This window comes from Pongo pygmaeus, chromosome 5 (genome assembly GCF_028885625.2).
Source record: "Pongo pygmaeus isolate AG05252 chromosome 5, NHGRI_mPonPyg2-v2.0_pri, whole genome shotgun sequence".
In the NCBI taxonomy this organism is placed as follows: Eukaryota; Metazoa; Chordata; class Mammalia; order Primates; family Hominidae; genus Pongo; species Pongo pygmaeus.
This window is the reverse complement of record NC_072378.2, coordinates 95,547,137-95,571,368: the sequence shown is the minus strand read 5'-3', so window position 1 is coordinate 95,571,368 and position 24,232 is coordinate 95,547,137.

The following is a 24,232-nucleotide window of genomic DNA, read 5'->3' as shown; positions in this document are numbered from 1 at the left end:
TCCTGTGACAGGCAGACACACACCCTATTCTGGCAGTCAGGATTAAAAAGTTTTATTCCTGCAGTTATAAGCTGCATCTTTTAACCTATATTTTATGAATAAAAGTGATATTTTGATCTCGCATTTATTCATTTATGTATTTGATTTATCAATTTGTTCAAAACTCAGGTATGAAAGAGAGCTGATATATACTGGTCACTTTAATTCAGAAATCTAGTGTACAGGCTGAACTTTTGAAATACGGACAAGAAGTGGACTTGGGAGTACATTAAAATATAGGGAAACAAAAGCTTACTGCATGGCCAGGGCAGAGGAATTTAGGCCTTGGCAATATTTTTCTAAAGGTAGGACATGTGGAATCTTGATCCTGTTGAGGCTCCGCAGTATATAGCTGTTTTGCTTAATATACCATAGCCCACAGCAAAGACACTGACCTCATCAAAGTGCAGGCTATTCTGTTAGCAGGCACTTTGTATTAGTTGCTCCAAATCTTTTTCCTATTTTACTTTTTTCTTAACTGTCTTCAGGGTCTAATTCTTATATTTTCTCCATAGTTTCAAATGTCACTTGCTACCACAAGCCATTAAGTTGATTTTAGATTTGTTAATTATAAAAACGTTGAACATTTCAAAAATGCAACCTATAGCTTAAAAGAAGGATAGATTTTACTCTAGAAGTCAGGATTAGAGGAATGAGGCCCTGTACTGTGAAAAAAAGTACGTAACTCCTCAACACACTTCAATGATCACAAAGCTTAAGGTTAAAGAAACGGTTAACAAGGCTTGCACAGGAAATGCACTGTCTCCTGGAATCAAGATTATCCAGAAAAGTAAGGAAAACCTGGAGTGGGTTTGAAAACATGTTTGCCATCAGAACAGGAACAATAGAAGAATGAAAACAGAATAAAGTATGGTAGACTGATTAAATTGGGAAAATTTAGGTTTCTTTTTATTAGTCTGATAAAAATGGTAAAATTAAAATTTAAAGGACTGGAGAGTTTGAAATAAAAAGGAAAACAATATCTACCCAGGTTTGTGCTAAATGGATTTTCAGGAGAGTGGTTATTAGCTCAGAAATAGTCCTTGGTGTCCAGTAAAATCTGAAGGAGAAAGAGGTATGGATACAGAGAGTGTACTGGAATGATACTCTCAAAAGACTGTGACAGTCCCTGAAAAGAGCTGTATAAATGCTGTCACTTAGAAATTAGAACAGCTAAATAATATGGTTAAATTAAATTTCAAAAGACATGAGCCGAAAAGTTGAGGAAGATCAGAATAAAATACATAATTAATTACTGGGTGTGTTTCAAGGTATTATAGATATTTGGAGAGTACTACTACCATTTGAGAAATTTACCATATTGAAACTCTGAAAAAATATAGCAAATATAAGTCATATTAAGAGGGAACCTGGGGTACAATAATAGGGCAAAATCTAGCTAGTTGAGATGTTGGTTTGATCAGAGTCCATCTACTGAGTGGATTTATTTATCAATTAAATAAAGTATAGATGGATGATATTTGTTTGAACAACGTATGCTTTTTGGATGGCCCAGAGCTCAATGACTTCCTATTTTTTACCTTTAGAGAATCGATAATTTAAAATCTAGATATGCCTTAAGAAGCAAACATCTTGTTAAGATGCAAAGGAGAAAAATGGAAAGAGCTTATATCAGTGAACCATATTTATTCCATCGCTATAAACGTAAGGAAATCTTTAAGCAGATTAAATGGCCAATAGTTACATGAAAAAATGCTCAACATCACTAAGTCAGAGAAATACAAATTAAAACTACAATGAAATATCAACTCACACCTACTAAGATGGCTAATCTCAGAAAAACAAGAAATAATTGTTAGAGAGGATGTGGAGGAAAGAAAACCCTTGCACGCTGTTGGTGAGAATGTAAATTAGTGTAGCCATTATGAAAAACATTATGGAAATTCCTCAAAAATCAAAAATAGAAGTACCAGATGATCCAGCAATTTCATTTCTTGGCATACGTCTGAAAGAAATAAAATCAGTATATGTCAAATTGATATTTGCATTTCTATATTCATTGCAGCATTATTCAGAATAACCAAGACACAGAATCAACCTAAGTGCCCATTAATGGAAGAAAGGATAAAGAAAATATGGTATATAGACAAAATAGAATGTTATTCAGCCTTAAAAAAGAAGAAAATCCTGTCATTTACAACATAGATGAACCCAGAGGACATTATGCTAAGTGAAATAAACCAGACGCAGAAGGAAAAACAATGCATGTGCATTCTAAAAGCATCAAACTCATAGAAGCAGATAATAGAATGGTAATCCAGAGACTGGGGCAGGAGCTGGGACATTGGGGAAATGTTGGTCAAAGGACACACAATTTTAGTTGGATAGAAGGATGAAGTTCAAGAGATCTATTGTACAACACGGTGATTATAATTAACAATGTACTATATCCTTGAAAATTGCTAACACCACAGATTTTAGTTGTTCTCACAAGACACAAAAAAATGATAAGGTAATGTATGTGTTAATTAGCTTTATTTAGCCATTCTGCAATGTGTGTACATATCAAAATATCATATTGTACACCATAAATATATACTTCTTTTTTCAATTAAAAATAAATTATTAAGGACACTGGTTAACAATTTACTAGAAGCATAACTCAATACAACAGAAAAAGATGCAGAAGGAATGCAAAGGCTGGGATATTTGGAAGCCAAGGTAAGCAAAGGAGCACAAGAGTGCTTTTGGTCCTCATGTGCATTTAGGGACACTGGCTTCAGAAGCATCAACTACTGCCTCACTGCAGAAATCTTCCTAAATTGAAGATCCTGCTGAAACATGTGGGAATGAAAGGGAAACCATCATCTACTAGGGGGAACACAACAAGGTATGCTACCAACAGAGGAATGAAAACACCTTTGTCATTAGCTGCATGCCACACTCAAGTCAGCAAGAGTTCTGAATATAATGAATAAGAAAGAAAGATACCTCAAGTAAGACCTGATGACAGGGAATGTCAATAATGCACATTTCTAAACATTGCAGATATTAAGTAATGTCTCAATTACCAAAGACAAGATGTATAGGTTGATTTTCCCTGTACATTGGGTAAATAAACCACTTGTTACATTTCTCCTGATTGAATTTAATATCTCGATGAGTAGACTCTGGAAACCTATTGAAGCTGAAACTCAAGTCAGACTCCTTCGTTAGACACCACTGAGTTAGTGCTATCACCCTTGGCAATGCTAAGCATTGGTTTCTGGGAATATCACTTTGTTGGGGTTAATTGCTTTAGGGACATATGTTCATTGTTTCCTAAATTTGGTGATGGTGATTTCAATGCTGTGATAATCTCATATGTTCTATAAATGTGTTGGATTCTGCAAAAGTGCAGCACATCAGAAATTTGGCATTGAACTAATTCTCCTCAAGATGGCAAGGAATCTCATTCATTTCCATGAAAGGCAGCCCAGGCTGTATCTTCTGAAGAAACTTCAACTCCATCCATCCATTAAGAGCCCCTCTTGCTAAGAGTGAGAATGATAATCAATTGTAAGGATTTATAGATGTTTTATATTCAAAGGGTGAGTTAGTGTGATTTTAGATTTTAGTTACACAGGACTTTAGTTTGCAAGGAAATTTAGTATTTTGAGTTTAGTATTTCCAATGAAAGTTTGTAATTGGAGAAAGGAAGTTTTTAATCATTTTTTGGCCCTTCTGTCATTGGCACTTTATTATTAGATTGTCTTTATACTGTTAATTGGTTTTGCTGAAGAACCATAATGTGATATGTTAAAAGCATGACCATACTTAATTTGGAATGGAAAATAAATTCAGTAATAAATTTGCAGCTTCCAGTGCAGAATAATCTTTAAGTTAACTTAAGTAATATGTCCATTTCAGAGACCCATATTTTAAACTGTTCTGAAGATATATTCTATGGTGTATTAGTCCATTCTCACACTGCTAATAAAGACACACTCAAGGCTGGGTAATTTATAAAGGAAAGAAGTTTAATTCACTCACATCCTAAGCAAAAAGAACAAAGCAGGAGGCATCATGTTACCCGACTTCAAACTACACTACAAGGCTACAGTAATCAAAACAGCATGGTACTGGTACCAAAACAGAGATGTAGACCAAGGAAACAGAACAGAGGCCTCAGAAATAACACCACACATCTACAACCATCTGATCTTTGACAAACCTGATGAAAGAAAGAAATGGGGAAAGGATTTCCTATTTAATAAATGGTGCTGGGAAAACTGGCTAGCCATATGTAGAAAGCTGAAACTGGATCCCTTCCTTACACCTTATACAAAAATTAATTCAAGATGGATTAAAGACTTAAAAGTTAGGCCCAAAACCATAAAAACCCTAGAAGAAAACCTAGGCAATACCATTCAGGCCATAGGCATGGGCAAGGACTTCATGACTAAAACACCAAAAGCGATGGCAACAAAAGCCAAAATTGACAAGTGGGATCCAATTAAACTAAAGAGCTTCTGCATAGCAAAAGAAACTACCATCAGAGTGAACAGGCAACCCACAGAATGGGAGAAAATTTTTACAATCTACCCATCTGACAAAGGGCTAATATCCAGAATCTACAAATAACTTAAACAAATTTACAAGAAAAAATCAAACAACCCCATCAAAAAGTGGGTGAAGGATATGAACAGACACTTCTCAAAAGAAGACATTTATGCAGCCAAAAGACACATAAAAAATGCTCATCATTACTGGCCATCAGAGAAATGCAAATCAAAACCACAATGACATACCATCTCACACCAGTTAGAAGGGCGATCATTAAAAAATCAGGAAACAACAGGTGCTGGAGAGGATGTGGAGAAATAGGAACACTTTTACACTGTTGGTGGGACTGTAAACTAGTTCAACCATTGCAGAAGACAGTGTGGTGATTCCTCAGGGATCTAGAACTAGAAATAACATTTGACCCAGCCATCCTATTACTGGGCATATACCCAAAGGATTATAAATCATGCTGCTATAAAGACACATGCACATGTATGTTTATTGTGGCACTATTCACAATAGCAAAGACTTGGAACCAAACCGAATGTCCATCAATGATAGACTGGATTAAGAAAATGTGGCACATATACAGCATGGAATACTATGCAGCCATAAAAAATGATGAGTTCATGTCCTTTGTAGGGACACGGATGAAGCTAGAAACCATCATTCTGAGCAAACTATCGCAAGGACAGAAAATCAAACACTGCATGTTCTCACTCATAGGTGGGAATTGAACAATGAGAACACTTGGACACAGGATGGGGAACATCACACCAGGGCCTGTCGTGGGGTAGGGGGAGGAGGGAAGGATAGCATTAGGAGATATACCTAATGTAAATGACAAGTTAATGGGTGCAGCACACCAACATGGCACATGTATACATATTTAACAAATCTGCACATTGTGCACATGTACCCTAGAACTTAAAGTATAATAAAAAATAAAAAAATAAAATAAAATAAAATTTTTTAGAAAAGAAGAATAAGTGAAATACTTTTGAAAGAAATGGTAGAAAATAAAAAAATACTTTTATGATCAGTATTCCTTCAGAAGATAAAAAAACAATAGAATATAACATAACCAAAACTACAATCTTAGAAATATTTCTAGAAATAAAAGAAAACCTGAATGTACACATTTAAAGGATCTATGAGACACCTGGGATAATTAGCCCAGAATAACAACTTCAAAGCCAATTATAGTAAAACTATTACATTTAAAAAATGAAGAAAAAAATTTCTTATGGCCACAAAGAGGCATAATAAAATAATTTCAAGGACAAAATAATTAGCCTGGTATGAACATTTTATAGAGTAACATTTTCAAAAAACTCAAATATAGTATGAATTACAAACTACATCTAGCTATGGAATATAGTATGAATTACAAACTACATCTAGCTATGGAATATAGTATGAATTACAAACTACATCTAGCTATGGAATATAGTATGAATTACAAACTACATCTAGCTATGGAATATAGTATGAATTACAAACTACATCTGGCTATGTAATATAGTATGAATTACAAACTACATCTAGCTATGGAATATAGTATGAATTACAAACTACATCTGGCTATGTAATATAGTATGAATTACAAACTACATCTGGCTATGGAATATCGTATGAATTACAAACTACATCTGGCTATGTAATATAGTATGAATCACAAACTACAAGTTGTCTTTCAAGTGTTAAGGTTATAGAAATCAGTTTCGGGCATACAAGAGCTTAGCGAACTCTGCATCCACGAACTCTCCTTGAGGCGCCTAGTAGAGCAGTAATCTAATCCTCTTATGAAGTTAAAGTTTTGTTGGAACACAGTCGTGAATATTTATTTACGGGTTGTCTATGGCTGCTTTTGAGCTACAGTAATTGTATTAGCCAGGATTCTACAGAGAAACAGAACCAATAGGATATATAAATATAAATTTCTATTTATATTTATATAGGATATATAAATAAATAGGATATATAAATAGAAATTTATATATATATTAATAGGATATATAAATAGAAATTTATATATATATATTAATAGGATATATAAATAGAAATTTATATATATATATATAACGTGATTATGGAAACTAAGAATTCCCATGGTATGCCATCTGCAAGCTGGAGAACTGGGAAAGCTGGTGGTATAATCCAGTCTGTGTCCAAAAGCCTGAGAACTAAACTAGGAGCTTCAACGTCTGAGGGCAGGTGAAATTGATGTCCCAGCTCAAGAAGGTAGAGAGGAAATTCACCCTTCCTCTGCCTTCTTGTAGTTTGGACCCACAAAAAATTGGATGATGCCTGCCCACATGGTGAGTGTGGATCTTCTAAATTCAGTCTACTGATTCAAAGGCTAACGTTTTCCACAAACACTCTCATGAACACACCCAGAAACAATGTTTTGTGAGCATAAGCTAATTCAACTAAGCCATGACTAGAAAAACTTCAGCAAAAGGAATGATGGGGTGGAGATGACAGTAAAAGACTAATGCACAGATGTCATATGTTGCACAAATTAGAAATAATGCAACTAGATGTTAGGAGAAGAAGGGAGAAAAAATAGAATAAATTTATTGATTAGATGATATTAAAGGATACCATAAAACTGACAAAACTGACAGTAGATATTGTATAAGACAACAGAAGACTAAGATGATTGAAAAAGATAAAGTATAAAGGAAATTAGTATAAAAACAAAACCTTCCTAAATACCATTTTTTCCATAAATTCAAAAGAAAAAATACATTAAAGAAGTAAATAGAGCTAATTATCACGTAATGGATACACTTAAAAATTTAACAGAGTTCAGAGTAAACATTTCAGTTGCACCCATAAATGTGAATAGGATCAACTTCGTCCATTTAAAGGTCAATCTTTCAATTTGACTAATGAAGTATGACCCAACCATATGCAGTACATTAAATACTCATAAAAATAATGACTCAGAAAGGCTAAAAAAAAAGATGGACCGACAGATACAATAAAAGAGCAGTGGTAGTATACTAATATCAGAAAAGTAGAATTCAAACCAAAAAGTACAAAATGTGACCAAAAGGTTTACTATTTAATGCCAAAAGCCAAAATTCATAAAATATATTCATAAGTATATATGCAGAAAATAAAAAAGCACCCATCTTTATGAAGGATAATTATAGGAGATAAAAGGAAACATACCTAGAAAGAGAATAATAATGAGACTTTACTGCCCCACTATCAGGGTAAGACAGATAAATGAATGGATGTAAGTACTAACAACATAATGAGGTAGATCCAATAGATACATGTATCTTTCAAACTCTAATAATTAAGGATACATCTTATTCTCAAGCATCATGGAATAATCACAAAAATTTAACACATATTAAGTTGCAAAAAAAATCACTAAGTTCTACAAAGTAGAAATATTATGAAAAACACATTCAGATAACAATGCAGTAAAATTAGAAAGTATTTTTAAAGGTCCTTTTACATTTAAATTTAAATGTCTTCCATTAAACAACTATTGGGTAAAAGGGAAAACATAAGTATAAATTATGGAATTCCTGGAAAATAGCCATAGTGGGAACACTACATATAAGAATTTGAGATGTAGTTAAACAGCTATCTAAGAAAAATTCATCCTAATAAACCTTTATCTGTAGAAATAAAAGAATAAAATAAATACATGGTTCAAAATGAAAATAGAGAGGAATAAAGTAAATCAAAGAAACCATATAGAAGGACATATGAAGAAATAAAATAGAATACGAAAGCTGTAGACCTAATTAATATATCAAATTTCTGTTTATTAAAAATAATAAACTAATCTCATCAAAAGATAGAAAAACCCCAATACAGAAAAGAAATAACAGCAGAGTGCTATCGGTTGAAATAGAAAAAAAATATATTAAATATGAAAGACAACTTTTTAGGTCTCTATAAAAACAAATTTTAAAATTTAGATTAAATGAATAATTCCTAGGTCATACTGGCATCATTTAGAAAAAGAATGCACAAACAGACAGATTTTATAGCATAAGTAAAGAAATTTGTTATGTTACTACTACACACACACACAAAAGGACCAACTCTGATGGTTTTTACTGTGGATTCTAATAATTTTCCAAATTGGTTGTTCCAATACTCTCAAAATTGTTCCAGAGTATGGAAAATAAAGCAATACTTTCTAATCGTTTTATGAAACAAGTATGACATAGGCACAGAAGTATAAAGAATATATGGTACATATATACCATGGAAGACTATGCAGCGATTAAAAAGAATGAGATCATGTCCTTTGCAGGAACATAGATGAAGCTGGAGGCCATTATCCTTGGCAAACTAACACAGGAACAGGAAAACCAAATGCTGCATGTTCTCACCACGTAAGTGACAGCTGAATGATGAGAATGCATGAACACACAGAGGGGAGTAACACACATTGGAGCCTATCAGAGGATAGAGGGTGGGAAGTGGGAGAGAATTAGAAAAAATAACCAATAGGTACTAAGTTTAATACCTGGGTGATGAAATAATCTGTACAACAAACAAACCCATATGACACAAGTTTACCTTTGTTAACAAACCTGCACATGTACACTTGAACTTAAAAGTTAAAAAATAAATAAATAAACTTCAGGCTAATATCATCTATAAATATTGATGTAAAAATACTAAGTAAAATGTTAGCAAACATAATTCAACTCCACATTAAGAAAATAGTATACCTTTACCAACTATAACTTATTCCAATAATGCAAAGTGATTCGAAATTAGGAAATCCATCAGTACAATGTGAATGTAGATCTAAGGTAAAATTTTATAAAGCTATCTCCACAAATAATGAAAAAGACTTCCGCCATTCTTGATAGCAATATTAGAGAAAATGGAAATTAAGGAACATTTTTAAATACAATAGTTCCTTAGTATTAATGTAAGTATCTCACTTAATGTGCAGCATATCTGCAAAAATCAGGAAGAAGACAAATATATATGCTATTTTCTGAACAAAGTATTTTGCTTTGCAGTTATAGAAGAGAAAAAAATGAAAAGCATAAGTTTTGATAAGAAAGAAGTAAGAGGATCTCTATTTGTAGATTATATATGAAAAACATGAGAGAATCCTTGATAAAACTAAACCAATAAAATTCAGCAAGTAAGCAGGATATCAAATTAACATATTTAAATTAATAGCCTTCATATACACAAAAAATAACAAGCAACATAATATAAAGTTAGAAGGAAATCCCATTTACAATAACAACAAAAATGAAGTAATAGAAATAAACTTAATAAGAAATATACAAAAAAATTCTCAAGAATTGAAAATTAGATGAATAAATGGAAAAACCTCTTTTTTGAATGGAGGAAAATATGTATCAGTTCTCTGGCGGGGCACGGTGGCTCATGCCTGTAATCCCAGCACTTTGGGAGGCCGAAGTGGGCAGATCACAAGGTCAGGAGATCGAGACCATACTGGCTAACATGGTGAAACCCCGTCTCTACTAAAAATATAAAAAAATAGCCGGGCATGTTGGCGGGCGCCTGTAGTCCTCGGCTACTTGGGAGCCTGAGACAGGAGAATGGCGTGAACCCGGGAGACGGAGCTTGCAGTGAGCCGAGAACACGCCACTGCACTCCAGCCTGGGCAACAGAGCGAGACTCCGTTTCAAAAAAAAAAAAAATTAAAAATTAAAAAAAATATATATATATCAGTTCTCCCTATGTTAATATGTATATTAGGGGTGGGGGGAGGGCGGAGGGATAGCATTAGGAGATATACCTAATGCTAAATGACGAGTTAATGGGTGCAGCACACCAGCATGGCACATGTATACATATGTAACTAACCTGCACATTGTGCACATGTACCCTAAAACTTAAAGTATAATAATAATAAAATAAATTAAGAAAACAAATATGTATATTAAAAACAACCTCAATAAAATGTCACAAGTGTTTTATGGTTTTAAACAATTTGATACTAAAATTCATACGAAAAAACAAACCGAAAAATACAGGCAGCAAAATACAGAAAAGGAAAAACTACAGAAGGGGACAAGCACTATCAGACATTAAAATACATTCTAAAACCTCTATAATTAAGTCAGTATTTTACTGGTATATTGATAAACATATAGAACAGCAAAATAAAATATATAGCCTCAAAATAGATGCAAATGCCTTTGGAAATTAAGTATATGGTGATGGTGTTAATTCAAATTCCTGCGGCAAAAATAAACTTTTAAATAAATGGTTCTGGGAAAACTGGACAGTTATTTGGTAAAAGATAAAATTAGATCTATAATTTAGACTGTGCCCTCCAAAGAGGGTGGAGTGAAACATTTAGTGTTGAAAGGAAAAAGAAACAAAAAACAAAAACAACAACAACAAAAAAACACCAACTTAGAATTCTATCAAGTAAATTATCCTTCAAAAGTAAAAGAGACATAGACACTTTCTTCAAAAAATAAAAAAAAAAAAGGAGTAAATTCGTTGCCAGCAGAACCGCCCTCAACTAGATGATAAAACATGTTCTCCAGGGAAAATGAGACTTACATAGGCCAGAAATACAGATCTATGTAAAGAAAGGAAGAGCATCAAGAAGGAATAAATATAGGTATATAAAATCTTTTGTTTTTCTTAACTGATCTAAAAGAGAACTGCTTTTAAGTGATAATACTAACAATGCATTAGATGATTTGCAGCATTTGGATAAGTGAATATGAATGACAGCAATGTTATAAAGGTTAGAAAAGAGGAACTGGCAATACTTTGTTATAAGGTACCTGCACGAAATGTAAAGAAGTACAGACTTATTGGAGAGTGGACTTACATTACTTGTTACTGTATATTGCAACCAGTGAAAGAAAAAGACTTGTTGGAAAGTGGACTTATATTACTTGTTACTGTATATTGCAACCAGTGAAACAACGCAAGCAGTGAAACATTTTCATGAAAATGAGTAATTGAAACAAAATGAAATAATGTAAAATGTTGAAATAAAACCAGAGAATGCAGACAAAGAATGTAATGAATAAAATCGTTATGGTAGGTAACAATTTAACTATATCAATAATAATTTTTGTATGTGCATGGTCTAAATACACCAATTAAAATACAGATATTGTTAACTGGATACAAAAAATAAGAGTTAATTATTGTGTTGTCTAAAGTAAAGCTACGTTAAGTATAAAGACACAGGTTAAAAATAAAGAGATACACTATGCTAATGGTAAATAAAACAAAACTGGAGTAGCTATATTAATTTCAGACAAAGCAAACTTCAGAACAAAGGAAATTATTAAGGATAAGAGTAGTATTACATAATGATAAAAGGAGTCAATTCTTCAGGAAGACATAGCACTCCTTATCATGCATACTCCTTACATCAAAATACATAAGACAAAATCTGGTATAACTTAAAGAATAAATAGACATATCCACAAAAAACAACATATTGAAGTCTTTATAATTTGACCTTATTTGAAGTTAGGGTATTTACACAGATGAGTTAATTAGAGTGGGTACTAATCCTTTATGATCAATATTATTATTAAAAGGGGACTTCTAGGCACAGACATGCACACAGAAAGAATATCATGTGAAAATGAAGGAAGAGATTAGGGTGAAGTACACAAGCCAGAGAAGTCAAAGTTGCCAGCAAACCACCTAGAAACTTAAAGAAAGGCACGGAGCAGATTTTCCCCAACATCACTGAAAAAAGAACCCTGCTGGCACCTTGATCTCAGACTTCTAGCCTCCAGAATTATGAGATAATTAATTAAATTCTGTTGTCTAAGCCATCCAGTTTGTGGTTCTTTGTTGCAGTTTTAGCAAATTGATATGAAGATCTTTATGTGGAAAACTACTTATAGCTCTACATACTATTAGAATAGCTAAAATCCAAAAACTTGACAACATAAATGCTGGTGAAAAAAATCAAGCAATTGTCGCTGGTACTAATGCAAAATGGTACAGTGACAGCGACTTTGGAAGAGAGTTTGGCAATTTCTTATAAAACTAAACATAATCTTAGCATATGATTCAGCAGTGTGTACTTGAATTCTTATCCAACTAATTTTAAATCTTATGTCCTTATGAAATTCCACATAAAAATGTTTATAATGGCTTTATTCATAATTCATAATTTCCCCAAACTGGAAGCAACCAAGATGGATTGCAACGAATAAACATCCATTCTGTGAAATATTAATCATCAACAAAAATAAATAAGCCTTTAAGGGACAAGAAGATATGGGTGAACCTTAAATACATATTGTTATGCATTTTTAGGTTTAAAAAGTTGTTTTAAAAAAGCTACGTACTGTATAATTCCAATTATATAACATTCTGGAAAGGGCACAACTACAAAGACAATAAAATGATGAATGGTTGCTAGAAGATTTGGAAGACAGGGGAAGATTGATTAGTTGAAGGATATGGAATTTTTAGGGCAGTAAGATGATTCTGTCAATACTGACAGTATAATGGTTGATACATGACTTTTTGCATGTGTCAAAACCCATAGAACTTTACTACATGGTGAATTCATTTTAATAATTGCAACCTACAAAAAGTAGTAATGAGCCAGACCTGGTGGCTCATGCCTATAGTTCTAGCACTTTGAGAAGTCAAGGCAAAAGAATGTCTTGAGGCCAGGAGTTTGAGACCAGCCTGGGCAACATAGCCAGACCCTGTCTTTACAAAAATAAAATAAAATAAAAAATCAACCTAGTATAGCAGTATGTGCCTGTAGTCCTAGCTACTCAAGAGGCTGAGGTGGGAGAATTGCTTGAGCCCAGGAGTATAAGGCTGAAGTAAGCTGTGATCACGCCACTGCACTCCAACCTAGGTGACAGAGAGAACTGGTCTCCAGGAAAAAAAAATAAAAAATAAGAAGCAGAAATTACATAGGAGGTTTGCGAATCATAGGAAGAAATATAGATTGTAAAAAGAGAGTCTAATTGTATTATGAACTATTAAATAACCTAAAAGAAGGGGTTTGGGAAAAAAGTGCCTTTGAGTGGAGTAAGACTAAAGGCAAAAACAAACTACATACAAGCACTCACTCTACTTTTTTTTCTTTTAGAGACAAGGCCTTGCTCTGTTACCGAGGCTGGAGTGCAGTGGTGTGGTCACAGCTCACTGCAGCCTCAACCACCAGGGCTCAAGTGATCCTCTCACCTCAGCCTCCCAAGTAACTGAGACTATAGGCACACATTACCACACTAAGGTAATTTTTAAATTTTGTTTTTGTAAGACAAGGTCTCACTCTGTTTCCCAGGCTGGTCTAGAACTCCTGGACTCAAGCTATCCTCCCAAAGTGTTGGGATTACAGATGTTAGCCACTGCACCTGGATACACTCTATTCTTGATAAAGTTGTTTCACATAGCAGTATAGGCTAACGATCCTAATATCACTTTACTGGTATACTGGAATAGAACAATTAAGAATGATGAATAATGAGAACAAATTTTCTCACTGCTGGAGTAGGACATTGCATATGAAGAATGAGAAGAGGCTAGAAAAATTCATGTAGTAACAGATTAGTGTCAGAGAGATCAATATAAACTCATGTTAAGCTTAATATAGATACAGATGGTTACATATGTGTTTTTATACTGGACAATATTCACACTTTTAAATTTTCCTGCTCTTTCAGCCAAAAGGACCTAAGAAGACTTGATAATTAAATGTATTGTGGCAATTCTTGGTGGGAATTGTGGGTTATAAAAAAGGACATGAGGTAAAAACTCAATAAAATTGAATAAACTATGGACTTAGTAATAATGTGTTAGTATTGTTTTATTAACGCTAACAAATGAAATATACTAATTTAAGATATTAATTGATACGGTTTGGCTGTGTCCCCATCCAAATCCCACCTTGAATTGTAACTCCCACGATTTCCACATGTCTTGGAAGGAACACGGTGGGAGGTGATTGAATTATGGGGGCAGGTCTTTCCTGTTCTCATGATAGTGAATAAGTCTCACAAGATCTGATGCTTTTAAAAATGGAAGTTTCCCTGCATGAGCTCTCTCTCTTTTTGCCTGCTGCCATCCATGCAAGAAGTGATTCACTCCTCCTTGCCTTCTGCTATGATTGTAAGGCCTCCCCACCCATGTAGAACTGTAAGTCCATTAAACCTCTTTCTCTTCCCAGTCTCAGGTATGTCTTTATTAGCATCTTGAAAATGGACTAATACAGTAAATTGGTACCAGTAGAGTGGGGAGTTGCTGAAAAGATACCTGAATATGTGGAAGCGACTTTGGAACTGGTAACAGGCAAAGAATGGAACAGTCTGGAGGGCTAAGAAAAAGACGGGAAAATGTGGGAAAGTTTGGAACTTGGTGACTTGAGTGCTGTTAAAAGAATTCAGTTTAAAAAGGGAAATAGAGCATAAAAGTTCAGAAAATTTGCAGCCTGATAATGGGCTAGAAAAGAAAAACCCATTTTCTGAGGAAAAATTCAAGCTGGCTGCAGAAATTTGGTTAAGTAACCAGAAGCCAAATGTTAATCACCAAGACAATGGGGAAAATGTCTCCAGGGCATGTCAGAGTTTTTTGCAGCACCCCTCCCATGACAGTCCTGGAGGTCTAGTAGGAAAAAAATGGTTTTGTGGGCAGGGCTCAAGGTTCCTGTGCTTTGTGCAGTCTAGGAACTTGGTGCCGTTTGTCCCAGCTAGTCCAGCTGTTACTAAAAGGGGCCAAGGTACAGCTTGGGCCATAGCTTCAGAGGCTGCAAGCCCCAAGCCTTGGCAACTTCCACATGGTGTCGAGCCTGCGGGTGCACAGAAGTCAAGAATTGAAGTTTGGGAACCTCCACCTAGATTTCAGAGGATGTATGGAAATGCCTGGATGTCCAGGCAGAAGTTTGCTGCAGGGGCGGGGCTCTCATGGAGAACCTCTGCTAGGGCAGTGTGGAAAGGAAATGTGGGATTGGAGCCCCATATGGAGTCCCTACTGTGGCACCACCTAGTGGATCTGTGAGAAGAGGGCCACCATCAACCAGACCCCAGAATGGTAGATCCACCGACAGCTTGTATCGTATGCCTGGAAAAGACACAGACACTGAACACCAACCCATGAAAGCAACCAGGAGGGAGGTTGTACCATGTAAAGCCACAGGGGCAGAGCTGCCCAAGATCATGGGAACCTCACTCTTGCATCACTGTGACATGGATGTGAGACATGGAGTCAAAGGAGATCATTTTGGAGCTTTAAGATTTGACTGCCTTAATGGATTTTGGACTTGCGTGGGGCCTGTCTGTAGCCCCTTTGTTTCGGCCAATTTCTCCCATTTGGAATGGCTGTATTTACCCAATGCCTGTACCCCCATGGTTTCTAGGAAGTAACTAACTTGCTTTTGATTTTAGAGACTCACAGGTGGAAGGGACTTACCTTGTCTCAGATGAGACGTTGAACTGTGGGCTTCTCAGTTAATGCTGAAATGACTTAAGACTTTGGGAGACTGTTAGGAAGGCATGATTGGTTTTGAAATGTGAGGACATGAGATTTGGGAGGGGCCGGGGCAGAATGATATGCTTTGGCTGTGTCCCCACCCAAATCTCATCTTGAAATTTAACTCCCACAATTCCCACGTGTCATGGGAAGAACCTGGTGGGAAGTGATTGAATTATGGGGGCAGGTCTTTCCTGCACTGTTCTCATGATAGTGAATGAGCTTCTCAAAATCTGATGGTTTTAAAGGCAGGAGTTTCCCTGAACAAGCTCTCTCTTTTTGCCTGCCACCATCCACATAAGTGTGACTTTCTCCTCCTTGCTTTCTGGCATTATTGTGAGGCCTCCTCAGCCATGTGGAACTGTAAGTCCATTAAACCTCTTTTTCTCCCCAGTCTCAGGTATGTCTTTATCAGCAGCATGAAAATGGACTAATACATTAATAATGGGGCAAACTGAGTGTTGGGTATGTGGGAACTGTCTGTATTATTTTCTTAATTTTGGGGGGGTTATTTTTGAGACAGTGTTTCACTCTGTCACCCAGGCTAAAGTATAGCAGTGCTATCACAGCTCATCATAGCCTCAACCTCTCAGACTTAAGTCATTCTCCCCACTCAGCCTCCTGAGTAGCTAGCTTAATTTTTTTCTGTAAATGTGAAACTGTTTTAAAAAATCAAGTCTACTTTTAAAAATTGTGGGAGTTAATTGGATGAGCACAGGAATTGGCTTGAAGGGACTCCTGGTAACCAAAATTTGGGATAATTTGAATGGCAATAATGACAGTAATTCATTATGATCTGTAAAATAGAATGACTACCCATGATTACAGACTGATATAAATAACAGTTGAATAAATAAACACATCAAGAAGGGACAGTTCTTCCTTACAGTAAAATTTGTACTTAGAAGGAGTGATAGAAAATCACCATTGAGCAATCAACATAGAAATAATTGTTATAAGCAAGAATAGTTTACAGATGCTGAGACTAGTGGATGAGAGCATAAGGAGAAACAGGGCATTCTGCATAGTCTCATTTTATCTCCCCACAATATAATAGTATAGAAACCTGGTACACAGCACCTTAATCAAATGATCAAACTTGACCTCACCAGTACTGAGATGTACTGTTATCATCAGCTCCCTAGTTTGTTGCTCTGAGAAGGGAACAATAATAAGTTTGTGGTATTTATGCCAATAATTAATAACTGTAATGTAAATATGAGAAAATATCAGACATTTGGGACATGGACATTCTAAAAGATAACTTTTCAAAACTCTTCACAAGTGTCATAAAATGTTATGAAAGGCAAAGTGTGACCAAGTGTATTAGTCCATTTTCATATTGCTATAAATAATTGCCCAAAATGTAAGTGAGAGACTGGATAAAGAAAATGTGGTACATATACACCACACAATATACTTTATGGCCATAAAATGGGATGAGATCATGTCCTTTTCAGGGACGTGGATGAAGCTGGAGGCCATTGTCCTCAGCAAACTAATAGGAACAGAAAATCAAATACCACATATTCTCACTTATAAGTGGGAGCTGAACAATGAGAACACATGGGCACAGGGAAGGGAACAACACACACTGGGGCCCGTCAGGGGTGCTGGGGGAGGGAGAGCATCAGGATAAATAGCTAATGCGTGTGGGGCTTAATACCTAGGTGATGGGTTGATAGGTGCAGCAAACCAGCATGGCACATGTTTACCTATATAACAAACCTGCATATTCTGCCCGTGTATCCTGGAACTTGAAATAAAATTTAATCAAAATTAAAAAAAAAGAATTGCCTGAGACTGGTGAGACTGAGATATCATTTATATGTGGAAAAATTATTCCCTTCCGTGAATCTCTCCCTGATGCTCCCACTCCAGATGATGAGGCAAGGGACTGAAAACCAGGAGATTAATTACAAGTCTTCATAGAGAAAAAATAGATCCTCACTCTCTCCTCTGTCCAGAAATCAGAATGCTATCAGTGTGGCTGCTATCTAGGTAAGAAATGGAAGTAAACTCTCTGAAGAAATTAAATTCCCCTGAAAAAAAATCCTCAATGTAAAGAGCACTCCTCCCAACTCCTCCACCCACATTCCAAATGACGTTACATGGATGATGATCCCTGCTCTGGTCATGGAGTTGTAAGGATTTGAGCAATAATCTTCAGGTCCTTGGCTCTCAACCTGTGTGCAAAACTATATCAAAAGAATGATACTGAGAATAGCAATATAAAGTAGACAGGGTGGCTTAGAGTCTTTGATCAGCTGAGGCACCACATCTTACCAAAATGAATGTTTTATTCCTTTTTCCCTTGCCTTTTTTTGTTATAGCTCGTATCATGGTTTATATTCAAAACTTCATAAATGGATTCGAGTTCTGGGCTATTTTTTATAAAGTATGATTGAAAAATGTCATATTCATTTTGACTCAGTTATTCACAGTTATGGTAAGCTGTTAAAACCATGAAGGATCTTTAAATCTTTTAAATGTTTCTGTCTCTCTGTCTCATTTTCTTAATCTATAATATGGTGATAATAATAGTATTGTAGGGTTGTGGCAATTAATTGACATGATCCATGGCAAATGCATAGCACTGCACCAACAAATAAGCATTCAATGAAGGTCAGGCATTACTGCCATTGTTTGTTATTACCATTTCCTTTATTTTTTAATTATTCAATCAATCATGTAATTATTTCCTAAACTAATGTTGACAACACACAGTAAGGGGTACCAATCTCTGAGCAGTTGGAAATCTGCATATAACATTTGACTCCTCAAGAACTTAATTACTAATAGCTACTGTCGACTGAAAGCCTTACTGATAATGTAAATAACCGATTAGCACAAATTTTATAAATGTATTATATATGTAGTCTTATAATAAAGCAAACTAGAGAAAAAATATTGTTAAGAAAATCATAAGGAAGAGAAAATATATTTACTATTCATTAAGTGGAAGTGTAGAAGTGAATCATGAAGGTCTTCATCTTTATAATCTTCCTTTTAAGTAGGCTGAGGGAGAAGGAGGCAGAGGAGGAGAAGTTGGTCTTGTTCTCTTAGGGTGATAGTGGCAAAAAAGTCCACATGTAAGTGGATCCATGCAGTTCAAACTTATGTTGTTTAAGGGTAAACATGGTTACATTATGTCTGTATTATGTTTGTCAACTTAATTTAAATTTTGGAAATACACTTTATAACATAAAGTGATAAATTACAAAGACTACTCTCAATTTTTCAACTTTAAAAATGTTTATTTTTAAGGAATAACATGTTAGTTTTTTTGCTTTGAAATGTACCTTGTAAAATGAGGGTGTTCCTTACTAATATTAAGAATAGAATAGAAGTCAATAATGCTGTTGTGAAATAAATATACTCTAGGGTATTAGAATTCATTGTTTACTTACATAAAATAAAAATGTCAGCAAACTTAAGTTCAATCAATTTATGGACTTCCTTGTTTTATTGTATTATCTTTCTCATATCAAAGTCAAACCTTTGTTTATTATAAACCTTTATGTTTTATTGTTTCTGACAAATTAAATAGATTATTCTGACAGACTTAAATGTTACCACTTCATATTTCTGCTATTATCTAATCACAGCTGTTTTCTTTAAAGATATCTCCCAATAATCCCTGCTGACAACATGTACAAGTGCAATTTGTACTGCAATCTTTTCAAAGTTCTCTTAGTAAATGAATAGTACCTTAGTTACAAAAAGGTGAATAAAACATAGCAGTGCATAATATTTTAAGTTTGTAGGAATTATTTAATATTTGAAGAAATTTTGAACTTGTCATTATATGAACATAAAGAGTCATCTGAAGGCATAAAAAAAGACTGGAATATTTGTTTTTATTTTACCCATTGGCCATTGCTAAACATCTTTGTTTTAACCAGGATGTGAATTTTGTTCTGCTCTGTTTACATCCTGGAAGTTTCATCCCTCTGGTGAATCGCATTGCGATACTGGCACAGAATGACAAGGGTATTTGTGTGCATGTGTGTGTGTGTGTGTGTATTTCCATAATATCAAAATGCCAGCATTAATAACAGTATTTGATTTAAAAGTACCTACAATACACACACAAAAAGGCTAAAACTAAATATATGATCCTAAGATAAATGTGTTATAAATCAAAAAATATATAAGTAAATATAATTATCTATATGTATAATAAAAACATAATATAAATCAAATACAGAAAAGTATAAATATATTATAAAGTATTAATTATAATACACATTAGCAAATATATATAATTCAAACATATTGTCATTCTATTATAAATTAGTAGCAGATACATACCTAAAATAAGCAGTATAAAGTGTGAAAGTAATTTAAATATAAAATTGAAAGTAAAATATTATTTTTAAACAAGTGGATTTTAAAAAACAGTGCATCAAGTTTTCCCTGTTTGAGTTGAAGCATCTTTTTGAGCATTTTTTCCTCAGCTGATGAGAAATAGAAATCTCTTTATGGCTCCATAGCATAATGTTGCTAAATTTAGTTTGAGTACACTGCAGGCCAAAACCCTTGAGCTCAGCACTCTTACATTTCTGCCTCTTAAGGAGCTCGTCACATAGGCATGTACCATCATAGCCAGGCATTCATGTTACATGTGTAACAGGAGGGAAATTTCATTTACAACCTCCACGGAATTTTATGAGAGAATTCCTGATAGCATCAGACCCTTGTTTACTGAGCACTATCTTGGGCTTGGGTAAATAAGTTTGGAGGTGGAAGCTGGGAAAAACTGAATTACTTAGCATAGCAATTGGGGTGAGGAAGATTCAGAGATAAGGAAATAGAAAGCCATGAGGCTAACCTAACCCCTGTGGACAGAGAGCAGAAAGAGCAATGCCCATTAGTGATGAAAGTGTGAAAGAAAGGGAAGTTAAGAGAGCATAGGTGTCTACTTTATGTTTTAAATTCGTGTGCTTTTGTGTGTGCTGAGGGCAAACAAGGGTAACTAATGCCAAGAAACATGACACATGAGTATCTGGTCAAGTCACAGGTTTAGAACATTAATATTGAATTGTTATCTTGTTGCCATTCTATGTTCTCATCAGTGAGTGTCTAGCTTGTGCCTTTCTCTATTGGTTATGACATCTTGGAAATTCCTTTTAAATTAAAATTATTTAGAGTTTTTAGTCAATTCTGGAAGCACTATTCTCTCTTTTTCTAAACGTTGAAACTGTAAAAGTAAAAATCTCCTTCGTTCTTGGAGTCTGACTTGACTTAGGATTTGAGGGCTGACCTCAAATCCTGAGCCAAATTATTTAAAATTTCAAAATTAAAATCAGCATCTTAAATCCCAGAAGTCATATAGTACAAATGAACACTCCGTTAGGTATATAACATGACCAAAATCAAATAAAAAAAATATACACCATGGATTACTACACAGCCATAAAAAAGAATGCAAGAATGTCCTTGCAGGAACATGGGTATAGCTGGAAGCCATTATGCTAAGCAAATGAATGCAGAAACAGAAAACAAAATACTGCATGTTCTCACTTACAAGTGGGAGGTAAACGCTGGGTACTTTTGGACATAAAGATGGAAACAATGGACACTGGGGACTACTCAGAGGGAGGAGGGAGGAGACAAGTGTTGAAAAACTAACTATTGGGTACTGTGATCAGTACCTGGATGATACGATCAATCATACCCCAAACCTCAGTAACACACAATACACCCAGTAACAAACCTGAACATGTATCCCTTGAATCTAAAATAAAAATTGAAAATATTTTTAAAAAGGTCAACCATCAGTCATGGATTCTTTCCAAAGGACTAGCTTCTAAGGCTGATGTCAACTCACTTCCACCTTTGTAACAAAGATAAAAAAAAGAAATTGTTACAAGTAGAAAACCAGAATTCTGATTTTTTTCAGTTTTGGTAATTTCTTTTAACCTATCTTGATGCTCAGCAATTCTTTCTTTCGCTGAATTGAGTCTATAGATGAGCCTTCAAAGGCATTCTTCATTTCTGTTACAATGTTATTCATTTCTAGAACTTCCACTTAATTCTTCCTTACGGTTTCCCTTTCTCTGCTGAGATTACACATTTAATCTTGAATGTTTTCAATCTTTTCTATTAAACTTTTAACCTACTCAATATAGTTATTTTAATTTCCCTGGAATATAGTCCCAACATCTGTGTTATGGTAACCTTGTCTCTTGGAGTATGTTGCTTTATCTTGTCTTATGTGCTTCATAATTTTTAGTTGTTTTTGAAAGCTGGACTTCTTATATAGTATAGTAAAGACTGAGGTAAGTAGCATTATACACCTGGAAATGGACATTCCTTCCTTTCAGTGGGTCTTGAGCGAGGGAATTACTCTAAGTAAGAGTTGGCCTGGGTTTGAGATTTTTTATTATGTTACCCTTAATGCATTATAGCCTTCAAATTCCTCTAAATAAATAGTATCTGTTTAGAGAAGAGGTTAGTTTTCCAGATATTTTTGTTTGTTCGGTTTTCCTCAGTATTTATTCTGCTGAGAGCTTTGTATTCCACCTCAGAGATATTCTCTCTTTAGCAAGGTCCTTTCTATTCTAAGCCCGTTAGCCTAGTGGTAATGGTGGTGGTGGTAGGTGTTTTACGTTGTTCAAACAAAGCCTCAGTCTTAGGAAGACACCATATCTCTGCTGACCTTTCCCCAGGGATAGAGTTACTCTCCTCTTCTTTTACCTCTCTTGCAATGGATTTTCACCAGTGCCCTAATGACAACAGTGTTTGCTGTCTTTTTCCCTACAGATGAAGGCTTTTGTTTGGTAGGAGAGATGGGGATGAGTATCTCAGCAGTGTTCTCCACTCCCGTCCCTACTGGGAGCTCCTGGTGCCCTCCCTCTGTTCTGCACTATGAGACAGACATTCTCAGAATTTTCTCAATCTTTCTGTGACCACCAGGTAGTTTGTAGACAAAATGGTATGAAGAGAATGTGCCACTCTCAGAAGCTTTGCCCCTGTCACTAGCACACACACCAATATACCAATCACTCAAGCTAAATCACTCCTGCCAGTGGGTGTCTGACTATTTCTTGCACAAGAAATCCAGGGCTCCAGTCTTTTCTCTCCCTGCCTGTCTCTCCTTAGATTTGGGGCCAGCTGGTTGCTACGCAACCTCAGCCCTCAAGTGGATCAAAAAAAAGATTATAAATTTGATGCGTGTTTTGCTTATTTTTACTGTAAGATTGGAGACCTCACTTTTTGCAGCTCCCTACATCTCTGAATGGAAACCAGAAGGAAGTCTTAGTCCTTTGAATTTTTAATTTTTTTGGTTACTCTCTTTGAAAACTGCTTCTTTTGACTTGCTGTAAATATGTAATCAGACCAATGACATAACAATTTCAATTGGGATGCATGGAAAGATACATATAAAGATAATTTTGAAATAACCAATCTTTACTGAGTAGAATATTATCTTTCCTTTTACTTTACATTCTAAAATTACTTTTTCAGAGATATTCACACACATCACAGCCAAATACATGCACAGAAACAGTAAGAAAGACTAATGACAACAGTGTTGTCATTTGCCCAAGGAAAATGTGGAATAAATGTTATCTCAACCTACTACTAATTTAATAAAGATTTTCTCCCCAGAGAAGCAGAAGTCACTTTAAGGTTTCCTAATTTGTTTTTATATTGCTGTTAAGAGAAGCAATAATAGTCCTTATCACACATGCTTCTGGAGAAATTAAAAAAGGTACTTTGCCCCAAGCCAAAGTTAATTGGTCCGTGAATCGCTGGAAACTCTAACTCCCAATCCAGTGAATCAATTCCTTCAGCTCCCTCTCTCCAAATAAACCCTACTTAAGGCTCCTAAATGCTTTAATTAAGCATCATATATTAATATGAATGTTCCACTTTTTAATATTTTCTTTTTTTATTCTACATCTAAACTCTTATGCTAAAATTTTTCACCGAAGATGTGTCTTATATATGAACTAGACATATGCACTAGAAACCAACTTCCTCAAATCTTGTAGGTTCTGTGCTGCTTTCTAACACCGTGCCAGTAATGCTCATTCATTTCTATAATTTTCTAGAAATTTAAATAAAATAAAAGACCTACAGACCAAATTCTGCCTCGAGAAATTTTATGGTAATTATAATAGAAAATAAAACAACACTTACGAACCTCATCTGTGGAGATGCTGCATTGACAGCGCTGGAAGCTAGTTTATCCTAACTGGTGAGTAGATCTCACCTTGGTTGT